The sequence below is a fragment of the Salminus brasiliensis genome, chromosome 2 (assembly GCF_030463535.1).
Source record: "Salminus brasiliensis chromosome 2, fSalBra1.hap2, whole genome shotgun sequence".
In the NCBI taxonomy this organism is placed as follows: domain Eukaryota; kingdom Metazoa; phylum Chordata; class Actinopteri; order Characiformes; family Bryconidae; genus Salminus; species Salminus brasiliensis.
Genome location: NC_132879.1, coordinates 35,062,376 through 35,073,980, shown reverse-complemented (window position 1 = coordinate 35,073,980; position 11,605 = coordinate 35,062,376).

The following is an 11,605-nucleotide window of genomic DNA, read 5'->3' as shown; positions in this document are numbered from 1 at the left end:
TGTTGGACGAGGCCAATATATATATTAAGAGGGTTCTAAACACTCTTGGCTCTTGGGAACACACACACACTCAGAAAGAGGGATGGGCAGGATGGGTAGGATGCATCACAGGTCATTGCAGAGCCTGCATGTCTGTAGGGTCAATTAACCATTTACGCACCCCTTTCAGCTCCAGGTGTGAGGAGGTCATAATGAATAGCTTGAGCAACACTGAGACTCACCTCTCAGCATTTCAGAGAGAGAGAGAGAGAGAGAGAGAGAGAGACAGGACGAACATGCGTAAGAGTTTCACTTGACTAATGGTGGGATGAGTGTGTGAACTCACTTTCAGACGCAAACACACCCTCTGCACACACATATGCAGCCAATGACTGTACACTTCAAAACCATATAGGTTCCTGAATGGTTCTTGGGAAAACAAGCTAATTGATAATTGGAATAATATATCATATAAGTCTGTATAACAGCTAAACTATTGCTGAACTGAGATACTGAGATACAGAGAATAAACACATTAGAACGTTAACACACACACACACACACACACACACACACACACACACATACCCACTTTTGTTTTTATACAATATCATATTAAATGGGCATTGGGTACGGGTTAAGTAGGAGAAATCCACAGTTGTTTCAGTCAATCCTTTCGCTGTGAGATGACTCAACACTGAGCCTCTTTTACTCAGAAAGAAGAACATCTGATCAAAATCAAACTGCTGAAACTGCTGCTGATCTCAGAACAGTGAACTGACCACCCTAGAGACCAGGCCTTAACTTCACTGAATGTGTATGGGATGACTTGGGGTGGGTGAGAAGCAGAAAATGCTCCAGCTTCTAAGACTGAGGTTTGGAGGTGTGTAAAATGTCATGTAGATTCATCTAAACAAAATGAAATTGCAGTCTCCTAAAAAAAAAATGGATGGCGCTGTGATTAAAGAAACTGTATGTGATTTCTGTACTTTTTTGTAAAATTCAGTTTCCAATGTTTCCTCATGGATTGCTAGCTCTTTGCTAGTGCCTACTCAGCCCTGGCTCTGTAAAAGGAAAACAAACACAGTGGCTCGGGTCGAGCCCCCCAACACTACTCCAACCAATCGGCCACAATGAGGGGGAAGAGGAGGGTCAGGAGAGACTGTGTAGGTGCCACTTGCAAGCTTTATACAGCAGTGGTGCAGTGATGGCCCAGTGGTTAGAGCTCCAGGCTGCCCATCGCTCCGGGCATGTGTGCTCACTATCCACTGTGTGTTTTCACTTGTCTTTCAAATGATAAATATGGTTGTCTTGTCTTGTCTTGTCTTTATACTGTTACAAAAACCCTTTTTTGCCATTTTTGGAGAACAAAATATAAATATCTCTTAAAAATCTCTTTGTCTTGTTTTCTCTGATTGAAGAACAGTTCTTCAAAGGACCAAATAAAGTGATTCCTCTATGAACATCACTCTAAAGAACCTCTTTTTTCCTTTTTATGAGTATGAGTGTGTGTGTGTGTGTGTGTGTGTGTGTGTGTGTGTGTGTGTGAGTGTGTGTGAGTGGCCGAATCCGAGCACTCATCTAGTGTTTGAACAGAGACAATCCCAGCTGAGTTGCTGGGGTTTACAGCAAAGCTCAAAGGTTATCTTGAGCACTAAGAGGAGATGGCACATCCAACCATAAAAGGTCAAAATGAAGGTGTTCATGCAAAGCAAATGATAGAGGACAAGCAAAACGGCAGAGCAGAGGCCCTGGTAGAGAAAAAAAAGGCCATAAACAGGCCCTGCCCAAACAGGGAAGTAGTCTTCTTCGTAAATACAGCAGCAATCATTATAATAAACCGTGTCCATTTTGTACATCATGCCCTCTTCCTTCTCTTCTGCTTTCCACCTTCTCCACTTCCTTCTTGTCCTTCTTTTCTCCTACGTTTCTTTCTTTTCCCCCACAGAAAGGATTCACCCTGCAGTGCTGCTGGAAATAAACCCTTCCACCGTGGAGCTTGGCTTGCACGCTCACATTTAAATGATGAAGCACATTCTTGGTGGAAAACCCAAAACCCTGCCTTACTCACACTACACCTAAACCCGGAATACAGCATTAAAGGAGCAGTTTGTAAAAAAAAATTTTAAAAAAAGGGAAAAAAGTTAATGTTGGCCTTTCCCTTAATGTAGCAGATACTGAAAGTGAAAATGGTTTACACTGTATGGAGTATCATTATTTATTGGCCTAAATATGGACTATAGAATGTCAAAAGCTAAAAGTAAAGACAAAGGTCAGACAGAGTCAGAAGCCACATAAGAAGCTACTGTAGTTGCAGTTAATGCTAACTGCGCTAGTAACGTTACCAAATAAGCGGCAAATTCTTAAATAAGCCCTAATTATTTGCTAGCTATATTAGCCTCATAGCCCAAGAATGGAGCTAAATCCCATCTGCGTTGCCCCAGGGTGGGGTCATGTCTCCATATTTATTTATTATTTCACATGAGCTTCAGGATTACTCTCCTACAGGACTTTAGGGAACATACATTGCCATATCAAGATGCCTTGAAATACACCTTGAATGGATCAAACCAAGAGGATGAGCTTCTAAATGAATGGTTGTCTCAGACATGAATGGCATGATTCTAAATGGTGTGAAGAGCTGTGAAGTTCAGATTACTTGTGTAAGGACCTAGGAAGGTTAGGAAGACATCGAAACATCTATATAAACTAAGAGTACTGGTAAGAAACCGTAAGTCAGTGGAAGATCTCCTCTTTGTTTTCTTAGTGCTCATCCGATCACTCTTGAAGGGTGTCCAAATACATCCGGTTTGATGTCCTAAAGGTCAAAGAGGAGCTGGAAAAGGTACAAAACATGGCCCTGAAAGTTATTTTACAAGGTACAGGCCTCCTTGTGTGGACAGAAGAAGCTACTATTACTTTTTTATACAACATGATGAACCCTGTGCCTCCATGATTCTCTCTACCATTTCCGTTAGAAACAGTTTAGTCTCTGTCACCCGCAAGAACCATGAGTCTACAACAGTCCTTTTGACATGCAGCCTTTAATGCAGGCTCTACAAAATAACAAAAACCTTGTTTTTTTATTTATAATAATAATTTTTTTGTTGTTATTGTGAATCTTTTTAATATTGTTTTCTTTTTCATTTTAGTGCATAGTTTGATGTTTATCTGTGTAGTTCAGAACAGACTGTGTAATTCGTCTGAAATAACCTTGAAATTCAATGTAAAACTAAATGTGGAAACCTCAGACGCCCAAAATGTCTCGGCTCCTTTGGGGGTGAGGGAAGAATTGTGTAAATGTCATTTTTAGAGCTTCTTTAAGAGCTGGAAAACCATGCATGACATATTGCATTATGACAAAAGCCACACTCTGACGTCTACTGAAGCAAGAAGCCACAAGCGGCTGTGCATTACTGTGATTTTACCACGGACGAGGGGTGGGGTTATAAGTATAATAATACTTTAATATAACTTTAGTTAACAACCTCAGGATATTAATAGTAAGAATTACGATTAATTATTAATTAATTATGATAAATTAATTTTTGCTTCTCAGCAACCAGGGACTACTGAAGATCTTCAGATGCAGGCCTACTGCAGTCATTTATAACATTGCTTTGGCATGTAACAACAAAAATATTAGACAATGACAATCTTAGTGTAAAAATGAGAAATATTCACCTTTATTAAGTAGTTTTTGCTTATCAAATTACCACTGCCACAGTAACGCTAATTTCCAGTAGCGCCTACATGCGACTTCAAGGGTTTTGTTAGCACTAAGCTAATAGTGGTGTGCATTGTTTTTTCCCACACTGGAGCAGAATCTCTAATTGCTAACTATTCCCAATGTAGTGCACAATGCAGATAACTGCTTCTTCCCCCTGGCCCAAACGGTGCATAATATGGCTAATAATCACGAGATTCTCTGCTAGACATACAGTGTAACACAAAAGTGAGTACACCCCTCACATTTCTGCAGATATTTAAGTATATCTTTTCATGGGACAACACTGACAAAATGACACTTTGACACAATGAAAAGTAGTCTGTGTGCAGCTTATACAACAGTGTAAATGTATTCTTTAAATTTCTTCCTCAAAATAACTAAATATACAGTCATTAATGTCTAAACCACCAGCAACAAAAGTGAGTACACCCCTTAGTGAAAGTTCCTGAAGAGTCAATATTTTGTGTGGGCATGGAGTTTACCAGAGCTTCACAGGTTGCCACTGGAATGCTTTTCCACTCCTCCATGACGACATCACAGAGCTGGCGGATATTCGAGACTTTGTGCTCCTCCACCTTCCGCTTGAGGATGCCCCAAAGATGTTCTATTGGATTTAGATCTGGAGACATGCATGGCCAGTCCATCACCTTTACCCTCAGCCTCTTCAATAAAGCAGTGGTCGTCTTAGAGGTGTGTTTGGGGTCATTATCATGCTGGAACACTGCCCTGCGACCCAGTTTCAGACCCAGTATTGGACCATGTACATCATAAAGGCTGTCAATGTACTTAGTAATCCTTGGGCTGGTAAATACAGATATTTGAAGCTGTTATGGTATTTAAGTAATATATTTCATACTTTTTAGTTTTATGGTGCATAACTGGAAAAAAATACTTTAATACAAAACCCTGTACTGAGTATGAATAGAGGAGCTAGTTCTACTCGTTAATATAAACTGTTGTCTCCCCACTTTAAACAGAACTGATTCTGTGTTCTTACTTCATTCATCAATACACTTGATTGTCAAGGCCAGATGTCTTCAGATCTGGACCTTGGATCCAGTTTCCAGTCGTGGACTTTGTAATCCTTGGTAGGTGTGACACTACATGGCCCTCCAGCCACAACAACAAAGATCCACCGCTGGAAACTGGACTCAAGGTCCAGATTTTACGACCTCTGGTCTATGCTATGTGGGGCAATGTAGGCCAAGAGCTTAATGGTGTTTGGAGTCATTTATAGTTCATTTCTGGCAAACCGTTGTTCTGTATTAAACGGAGCACGTCCACATGTCTTTGCTGTGTTGTTTATTCCCATATGGTGTGTGTCTTCTCAGGTCTTTTCCTGTTTAGCAGACAGTGTATTATTTATAGAGGTCATGTTTGTAGTTCTATATGAGTGTCGCCATAATACGGGCTGTTCCTGTCCTCAATGACTAACTTCTGCATTATATAACAAATAGTTCTTATTAGCAATAAATGCAGTTATTTTTCTAGAACAGGTGTATTTTATTATATTGTATTTAATATGCATTTTCTAGAAACAACACACTATGTGAGCGATGTTACCAGTGATGTTACTGTTCTGAGGGTTTTTATTTTAGAAACCTTAGGTCTTCTCATGTTGGCTTCTTGGTCAGACTGACCTCACCCAAGTTCACAAGAGCTCTCAGAAATCGTTCTGCTTTTTATTAGTGCAGAAGGAACCCTCGTTCTTCTGCATTTGTCTCCAGAACATCCAAATGTTCTCTGTTTTAGAGAACACATTCAGAAACCAGTAATCTTTCATTAGTACAAAGCTGAGGCCTGTTTCAGGTCTCTTTAGTCTTTACAACTACAACAATGTATGATGTATGTTTCAACAATGCATGTTTCAGAGTGAGCAGCTCTCGAAATTGCTTCATCAGAACTGGCAGTACCATACTTTTCCACCCATTTCTCAGAACTCATTTATTCAGCTCTTTACTCAGAAGGAGAAACACGGGAACACTGCTTATTTATCCTACATAAAAAGGGAGGGAAAGGGGAACGCTGCTTATTTATCCAGTATAAATGTAAACGTTTCTTTACTGTCTGTCTTTACATTCACACAGTGCAACATAACCCTTCTATACTTTAAAAAGCCAGGGTCAGATCACAGGGTCAGTCAAGCTATGGTGTCCCTAGAGCAGAGAGGGTTAAGGGTCTTGCTCAAGGGCCCAACATAGGCAGCTTAGTAAACCCAGATATTGAACCCATATCTCTGTAACAATTACCCCGCGTTCTAACCGCTAAGCATCCACTGCCCCCAAAATAACATGTTTGTTTGAAAATGTCTGAAGCTGTTTGAAGTTTTAGCGTGCTTAGGTTACTGAAGCAGTGAGATAACCATGGTAAATGGAAGGGTTAAGGCAGCACACACACCATTTACAGATCAGAGTGAATGCATTAGACTTACGATTGTTGAGACTTACGCACTCCAACACATGCATATGTACACACACATATACAGTTGTATGCACAAGATTGAGCATTCCTGAAGAAAACGAGGTAAACACATGATAATTCTCTAAAAATGTTAATGAGCAGTTACTTTATATTTGATTAACAGCAGAAGTCAAGAGCAGATCTGGAAAGCCATGAAAACAAGAACTGCTCAAATGCTGGCCAGAAAGGCAAATAGACTCATAAAACAGCAAGATCTGCAGGCAGTTTAGCCAACACAAAAGTTGTGGTGCACTTTTCTACTGTGCAGCATTGGGTATGCAAACAGGATATGCATGGAACAGTAATCAGAAGGAAACTTCAACCGAGACCTCATTACAACAGTCAGTGTCTGAGATAGCAACACAACATCTAGATCAGGCAGAGGCATTTTGGGATAAAGTGTTGTATAAGAAAGTGTTGTGCATTAAAATGTAAAAATAAAAGGGAAAATGGGCTAAAGGTGTGTTAAGAGAAAGTTTTGATGAAAAGAACACCTGGCCAACTGTAGATTTATTGGGCTTTGGGGTTGTGTAGCAGCCAGTGGCCCAGGAAATACTTCATGGACAGATGGACGAATAGATTGTCCTAAATATAAGCAAATGTGACACAGATTTTTTTTCTTTTCACTTCAAAAATGTAGTATGTCATTTGGCCTGGGGTAACCAAATGTTTGCATGTAATTGTGCACACTTGGCCTATTATGCAAAGTTAGTTGGCCTGTAGTGCACTGTTAAAAGTATAAGATACTTGAGGAACTGAGGTTTTTCAGTTTGAAACTGAGTAGGGACCTCATAAGGTACTTTGAGGACCCTTCAAGAAAAGGATTGTAGAACAAAAAGGTTTCTTAAAGGTTCCTTAAAGGTTCCTTAAAGCTTTGAGGTTGTGGCTAACTTTGCATAATAGATGGCAAAGATACTGGGAGCTTTAAAAGGCCAATTGTGCATAATTGCATGCAAATTACCCCTAGCCGTATGACATACGTTGTTGATTTTTGAAGTAAAAAGAAAACGTCTGCGATGACTAATCCCAAAATTATGATTACTCATCCAATATGTTGCAATGTTTTTTCTGTACTTTCTGAAGAGATTTTACAAATCAGCAGTTAAACATTGATTTAGGTAACCGCTGGCTATTGTCATTGTAGACTTAAGAGGGGTAATTCAGAGTTAACAGTCATTAACATTGTGTCCTTCTAAATATGTGTGTGCACGCACCACAGGCTGACCCATGGGTTTCCGGCCATGATTTAATGATTGTAGCCTGGTTTCATCATTGTGTGACTGAGTCACAACGGGACAGGACAGAGTCTTATTATTTAAAACACTTTTTAGTGCTTTTAACATTCTGCTCTGTGTTGCATTTAGTATTTTTCTTAAAGAATCAGTTCTTTCCACAAATGATTTATAATTGTTTTAGCATTAATTACCCCATAACAAGCCTATGGCCTTCTATTACCAAAGAATAGCCCCGCTAGTTTGTACAGAAGTCCCTGTAGTTACTGTGTAATACACCTTAGTGTGTAATAAACTGCATCCATTTTTCCCTCTACCAGTAAAATGTTCCTCATGTCACTGGCTGCAACACAAGCCCAAGGCATGACTGATCCACATATGTTCTTAACAGTTGAGAAGGTGTTCTTTTTTAGGAAACTCTGCACCCTTTTCTTCTCCAAAGACATTGCTAAATGGCTGCATTACAATGTGTTCCTATATTCTTACAGTCTTCACTTGCTTTGTATAAGAGAACACCTTAATTCTTTTATTGTTCAGAGTGCCAGGCATAGAGGAGCCCATGGCTGCAGGATGTTGGACAAGGTTAGAGGAGTATTTATGAAGTTTTTAAATTTGTAGCACATCTCACTGTGAACAAACCATGGCCCTATAAAGCTAATTAACCCCTTAACACTTCTTTTTACGTTCTTACCCACCTCAGTCTCCTCCCATATTATTATATGCCCCACTTGCAAACGTGAAGAAATCACATACAAATTTGCCTTAAAGTGGATTAATAAAATAACTGAATTTTAGGAGGAGGATCATGTCTGAAGCCCCTCTTCCTTCCAGTCTAAGGCCCTATAAATACTGTGTTCATGACAACGTTTTGGCAAAGGCTCCTCTCAGGGGTTTAGGTCTTGGGAACCTTGGTAAAAGTTATCATATATATTTATATATACCTGTATGTATTTACAGGTGAGGACAGGCATTCTCTGCAGAGCATTTGTGCTTATTTTCATCTAGAAAATCAAGAAAATGTGCACTGACCAGTGGCTTACTGCATGCTTACTGCATACGGCCATGGTGTGTTTTCATTACAGCTTTACTGGGACAGTTTACATCATTTTTTTGGCAGCAGGCATGATCTCTTTCAGTCCTATTTCAATGTATCTGCTCTCGGGAGCTTTTTAAAAAACCCACACACAGAATCATGTGGAGGGATAAGAGCTAATCATAGACAAAATCACACCACCAGTCCTGCCGCTCTCCTCTCTGATACAGCTCTTTTTACTGCACATACACACACACACACACACAGCCTGTCTGTGGCTAAGTTTGCATAATGGATGACACTGCTACTGGGGACTTAAAAGGCCATGTGTGTATGTGTGAGTGAGTGTGTGTGTGTGTGTGTGTGTGTGTGTGTGTGTGTATGAAAAAGATGACGAGGCTATCAGGTTGCCAGCAGTGACTCACTCTACAAGCAGCTGAGCAGCTGCTTTATTGGATAATATCATTGCCCAGGCACTAACATCTTACACACACACACACATAGAAATACTGCTGCATTTCCTTATACAGGGCCATATAACCCTACTGTCTCGCCATTGCTATCTTAAGGGATAAATCCCTTAACTAGAGAGACACAACACGCCTGTTTTATATCCTAATTAAAGACTGTAGAGCTGGGTGTTTTCCGTGTACCAGTATCAGGACAGGTTGAAGTACACATTAACTACACTACCACAAGAAACAAACAAGCTCATCAACAGATGTGAGCGCACCATGAGGTTTCAAACTCATAGGCGAAAATAACATATTAGTAATAAATAAATTTTTACTTTGGTTTTATTTTATGAGTGGATACACGTAGATATACGGATAAAACAGATATACACTCCAAATAAATGCTTGCCTGTGTGTGTGTGATAGCTTAAAGCAATAGTTTTAAACTTTAAAAATTAATGTTACAAAGAGTAAGACGTGTCTGGTGTCAGTTTTGCTCTAACGCTATGAGGCTAACGTAGCTAAAAGGTAGGCAGATCAGAAAGTTGTATCATGCACCAAGCGCCCCCTCCTTTTAATCTAAGGCCCTATAAATACTGTGGTCATGACAGTGATTTGGCAAAGGCTTTTCTCAGTCAGTTCTCTGCTTATAAGAGCGGGGTCCAGCCTTCTAGCTCAAAGAGAAGGCCCAAGAGGAACACCATCAGTCTAAAGCTCCTCCACCTCAGTCTCCTCCCATATTATCATATGCTCCACTTGCATAAAGTGAAGGAATCTCATAGACCTGCTTATGTGATTAATGGCAGTGTATCACAAACTTATCTATGGAACTGGACAAAAGTATGGACAAAATGCTTCCAGACTTCAAGACGGACTACCAGTGGTGAACCACAACTACTAGGGCAGGGCCCTAGAAAAAAAAAACTATTCTGAGAGTGTCCCTATGGGATTCTGGTAGTAACCTATGGGAGCACTAGACTAGCGCCAAAGCATATTAACCGGTTTTGACCATTCTAGATTAAAGTTCTTTTGTTTGTAACAGATATGGAGCTGTTTTTGAGTAACTTTAGGGCTGCTGCTGTGGAAAAGTAATAGAAAAAACTGCCTTTCAACTGGGAACTTTATTACTGAGGAAGTTGGGATACAATTTTCCTAACTCCTAACGCATCAAACTCAGCATTCCTGCGCACACTGTCAACAGTAATAATAGTAACAGTGGACGATATGGCTGTTCATGATGGTTTGTTGTTCTGAAAAAGCAAATGCAACAGTGGTCTTCATGAAGCTCCTCACATTTTCCCATATAGAAGGCGTAAAGGCTGAGCTCTGACTTCTTACTTTACTGTGCAGTCGGACCAAACATAGAGTAACACCAAACCAGTCCCACCCATTGGATAGCAATTCCACTGTCAGGCGCTATTTACGTTAGTGGTTATTCTGTTATAGCTCCTGAAGTCCTAATCAATGGGAGGGCTCATCTTTCTACTCAGATATCATAAAGAAAAAGAACATTTCAGACCCCTTTTTTTTAGTTCCAGAAATCATTAGGCCTTCTCTAAAGTCCTAGAAAGCTATGAAGGTTCTCTTTATGATTTTATGCTACCAGCAGCAGATTTAAGCTAATTGGTGTAAGGCAAGTGTATGATGTAAAGCATACAGTTTATATGATACTAAACTGGTGGTTCATAAGCTTCCATGAGCCACGTAGCTTCAGTGCAAAATCAAAGAAGCAAACCTCAGGCACCAGACATGTCCTGGCTGGTCAACGACATGTGTGGTAAGACAGCAACTTTCTAAAATTTCAGATTTTCCTCCAAACTCCTCCTTTAACCTGGCAGCAGCGTGGTTGCCGACTGGTTGTGGGCCTTCTGCAGCAGCACCTGATTGTTAAAAGGTTGTTAGGGTGCAGTCAGTAAACACCAGGCCAGCCACTCACACAATCAGCCTCTGTCCCTGAAGTGGAGAAGCCGAGCCATCACTCTTCCCCCTCCTCAAATCACTCTGCCCCTGGCCTATCTATAAATAGACCAGGACGAGGGCACACTCACTCGGGCTAAATGAGGCAGAAGGGACATGTTGAGTCTTGCACAACTGCCTGTCTGTGGAGCCTCGTCTTCTGACATGGGCAAGGAAGCCAACTGTATTCACACAAAGAGCAGAACTGGGCAGCTGTGTTGTTGTTGTTGTTTTTTTTTAGCAAAAGAACACTAAACGAGACTTGTCGTAGTTTTCAGACTTCAGGATTGACCTACTTTGTTTCTGAACTAATCTATTCTGTAAAAGATCACCTCATTTAAAGACATTTTAATTCCTCTGAGCTTTTAGTAACCTTAGCAAGGCTAGACATGCTAGCAATGTGCAAACAAAGTCATACTCCTAAACTGATGCTGAAACACTTCCAACATAATATACCCATTTCCCACAACTTAACACAGTCTCCTGGGACCTTAATGAAAAGTCTGTGACATTCTGTGGTCAGAATACCCCAAGGGTCCAGCTCCAACAGCACCCTTTTCACCCTGTCTGAACAGCCCTGTTCAGAACTAATTTGTTGCTGTTCACACTAGCTGGCTAAAATGTACAGGCCACATACACAGACACACACTCTCTCTCACTTTTTTCTCTCTCTCTCTCTCTCTCTCTCTCTCACACACACACACACTTGCCACATACACACTCATTCTCTCTCTCTCTAGCTCCCTCTGTCCTATGCCAC